Consider the following 4,094-nt stretch of genomic DNA (forward strand, 5'->3'; position numbering starts at 1 on the left):
AGCTATACTATGGGTTAAATAGATTTTTGTGGGCTAGCTTCATAATCTAACTTGGTTTATAACATAGTTTCCATGGGAAAATGCTTTCTGAGCATTTGGGGAAAAAACCCAACTTTTAGAACTGATTCATAAATTGGGTACATCCTGTAATGGGGAAGATTTGTGAATATAAACAAGCTTTGCTGCCATCAATATGGAAATGCTGTTTTTCATACCTAACAGATATATCAGGAGAAGAGCAAGTCAGAAAGAGCTGGAAAATTATTGCACAAAATAAATTGGAAAAAATGTTGCAAACTTTCATTAGAATGTTTTCCCTTTTTATCTTCTCTGTTTAAGAAGGAGTCCCTTTCTCTTAAGAAGACATGATGGAGAATTATCCAAATAATCAATAAAATCTTTAGAATTTTTTCTTCCATGTGAGAAGTATGGACAAATAAATGTGTCATTCACCTTTTTCCGTTAATACTCAAAAAGAACATCAGGCAAAGAAACTCTAAACATCAGGCTTTTTATTATTATTCCTCCCTATATTAAGGAAGATGCTTTTTCAGTTAAATCAGTCTGTGGCTTGTTTTGTAGAGCTATGTTTAGCTGAAGCATATTCAAGTTATCCATTGTTGTTATGTGCTTATCCATTGTTGCCATTTCTCATATAAATCTGTGCCATTTGTAAGAGCGTGGGAGGATTTTTCTTTTGTTGTAAAGCTGTTGTGCATCTAAATTCATAGTGATAAACTGGGCACCAAATAGCATCCTCTTTCAGTACAGAATCCTACGAGTGAAATGAGCAAACGTCCATTAGCGATGTGTCTCAATAATATGCTTATTTAGTTATTGATGATCTTCCAGAATTTCTAAATAGAATCTATGACACTCACCCTTCTTCACAGGTCAGATGTGATCTTTCGATGATTGTGTTTTTACAGTAAAGTGTTTTTAAGATTGTCAGGGACCATTAGACTATCTAGTCTGGCTCCTTGTGTATATAACATAGGCCATAGAATTTCACCAAGCTATGCTCCTGTGGTTCAATAACTTGTGTTTTTCCTCCCATGTACATGCAAGATTTATTCCCCAGTTCTGTATCCTTAGTGGGGTTTTTTTGTTTGTTTGTTTTGCGAGGGCGAAGACGAATGTTATGTTCATTGCATTACACTTGAGACGTTTTGTTCAAGGTTCAAAGCATCATTGATGAACTCTTGAAGGAGACTTCTTCAGTCAAAAACAGTTGCTGTATGTAATGCAACCTTTTAAGGAGGGAATTGTGGAAACTAATGTGGGGGAAAGGGTTTATCTCAAGAGCCAGCTGCATAAAAAAAGAAAATACACATAGCTATATCTCAGTGTATATAATAAAGCCAGATTTTTTGTACATGTCACCAGAATATACTTATAAAAGCTATCAATATGAAAACATAGGGGCTGTGTCTACATTGGCAAGATTGTCTACACCGTCTACATCCGGTTTTGTGCAAAATCTTGCCGCCTGTCTACACTGGCCGCAAGTATTTGCACAAGAACACTGACATTCTACTGTATGAAATCAGTGCTTCTTGCGCAAATACTCTGACGCTCCCTCTCAGGAATAAGTCCTCTAGCGCAAGTGTTCTTGCACAAGAGGCCAGTGTAGACAGGTAACATCAATTTCTTGCACAAGAAAACCCAATAGCTAAAATAGCCATCGGAGCTTTCCTGCGCAAGAGAGCATCTACACTGGCACGGATGCTTTTGTGCAAAAGCAAATCTTTTCCGCAAAGGCACATGCCAGTATAGACGCTTGTCACAGATTTACTGGGTGCGAGCGCCCCCTCCCAGCGGGGCAAAGGGATTCAGCGGACCTACCGTCTGTAACTAACATATGTCTGTCCCGGAGCGTGTTCCCCGGGATGTGGGATGTGAGTGCAAACACCTGGCCACGTGTTGGTACCAGGGTTCAGCAGACTCACTGCCCTGCCCCGACAGGGGTCCATAGGTCCTGTAGGGAATGAGGGGGGAAGTTATGGGGTGACCTTGTGACGGGTTTACAGGGCCAGTCGGGGTGGCGGGCAAAGGGGAAAGGTGTAGGGGACCCGGGCCCACCTTCTCCACCGGGTCCCAGCCCAGGGCCCTAAGTGGGGGATAACTACCATGTTCCCTCCACGGCAGGTGGGGACTCTCCCTGTAACTCACCTGCCCATGGGCGCCAGAAGCACCCTGCCCCCGGCTTCTTCCCTCCCCGCTCCCGGCTACCCTGCCGGAAGGTCTGCCCGGATCACTTACCCCGCCCGAACCGTTGGCCCCATCTGGCTGGCATCCTGGGGGCTCCAGTGTTGGTCTTCTTGCCCTCCAGTGGGGTGGGATACTCGCTCGCTCGTGGGGCGTCTGGCGGCTCCTCCCGGTGCCGCTGCCAGCTGTCTCCCCCGGCCGCTTTTCAAGCGGCCCGGGCAAGGACGCAGGGGATGCTGGCCCCGCCCCTCAGGAGTCTGCATGCCCTGCAGCGCAACAGCCGGGGTTTGGCGCTCCGCCCCCTGCCCTGCGCGGCCCCGTGCAGCCAGCCTGCTTGCCAGGCTCCCGGCCCGCCTGCCGTAGCCGTGTCTGGCCCCACCCCTTTAGCCACGGGGCTGGGCACATTCCCCTGCATCGGGGCTTGGCCCGACTGGGTCTATTCCAGCTGCCAGGGCCGTCTGCTTGCCCTCTCTGCGCCCAGGGAGGGGGGCTGATCCCCCGGCCCGGGTTAGTGCGGACCCCACGGGGTCCGTCACAATGCTCTCTTACTCAAATACTCTAACTCAAAAACTCTTGTGTTTAGAATATTTGCACTAAATCTTGCCAGTCTAGACGTAGTCAGGAGGAATTGATTATGAGCAGCACTACACAAATATAAAAAAGGAGGTGGGGAGAGACAACAAGAAGCCTTCCTATCTAGTACATGTTTTGAGAGGTGTGGACATAATCAAAGTCATTTTGCTCAGAGAGAACTAGGCAACACAAGGCTAGTGCCTATAGCAGCATTAAACTTCCCAAGGGACAATGGATTTTCTATCTCTCTTCAAGTGACATCCCAAATGCAGAGGTTGTTAGCCACCATCTTCCATCTTTTACAGTTGTGAATGTCTTCTCTCCTTTTGGACATCACCATCTGGTGAAGTTTCTGACATGATTGGTAGGTACCACAGCCCTGGTCACATGTTATCTATACCATGTCCTTGAACCCTGGAAAGATGTTGCCTAGACCATATTTTCAATAGCTCTGGGAAGCAGTAGGCTTCATGGAGATTCTAGCAATACACTTCCTCTGTGCATGGGGGACTGTGGATGAACAGCCATGTGGCAGCCACAAAAGTTTTTATAGGATTTGTTTTGCAAAAACATCCTAGAATTTAGAGTAGAGTTTAAACAAAAAGGAAACTTTTGTCATAGACATTTTTTGTGTTTTGTTTTGCTAATAAACGCTCTATTTATCATCTGTCCTGGTATGGATGCTTATGTGAAACTTAAACATGCTTTCAAAGCTATGACTCTCCAAGCTGCCTCTTATCTTTCTTCAGTCTCCCAACCCCATTTTTTTAGGCTTGCAATTTCCTGCTATACAGTCTAGGATCACAGAACATCCTGTTTCCCCCTGCAAACCTTAATAATCTCATATATTCAGAGATTATATGACCAAAGAACCATTGAGATCACCTAGCAGAGTGACCAGATAGCTAGTATAAAACATCAGGATAGGACGGGGGATAACAGACACTTATGAGACAAAGCCCTGATTATTGGGACTGTTTCTATAAAATTGGGTCATTTGCTTATCTTGTCATCTAGCCCTGTATAACACAAAGCATAGGATTTCCTCAAATTAATTCCAGTTTGCCTAGATCAAATCCTAGATCAAACACCCAGTCTTTATATAAAAATGGCCAGTGACAAGAGAATCTATCACAATCCCAGTAGGTTTTATCAATAGTTAACTACTCTCACTATTTGAAAAGTTTGTGCCTTATTTCCAGCGTGAATTTGTCTAGTTTTAATAGCCAGCTCTTGGATCTTTGTGTACCTTTGTCTGCTAAAATGAAGAAGCCTTAATCCAAGTATTGTTCCTCTTAAAGGTACTTCTAGTC

General features: G+C 44.8%; 1 long non-coding RNA gene across 1 annotated transcript; it reads right to left on the reverse strand.

Annotated features, from left to right (window-relative positions):
* Nucleotides 1-478: 478 nt before the first annotated feature.
* LOC149524004 (uncharacterized) lies at nt 479-3,686 on the reverse strand. Its single transcript, XR_016350217.1, has 3 exons — nt 2,263-3,686; nt 882-1,309; nt 479-775 (listed from the first exon to the last, which is right to left on the reverse strand). It is a non-coding gene; the product is annotated as an uncharacterized LOC149524004 (long non-coding RNA).
* Nucleotides 3,687-4,094: the final 408 nt, after the last annotated feature.

The sequence above is a fragment of the Pelodiscus sinensis genome, chromosome 8 (assembly GCF_052426305.1).
Source record: "Pelodiscus sinensis isolate ZL-2025 chromosome 8, ASM5242630v1, whole genome shotgun sequence".
Taxonomy (NCBI): domain Eukaryota; kingdom Metazoa; phylum Chordata; order Testudines; family Trionychidae; genus Pelodiscus; species Pelodiscus sinensis.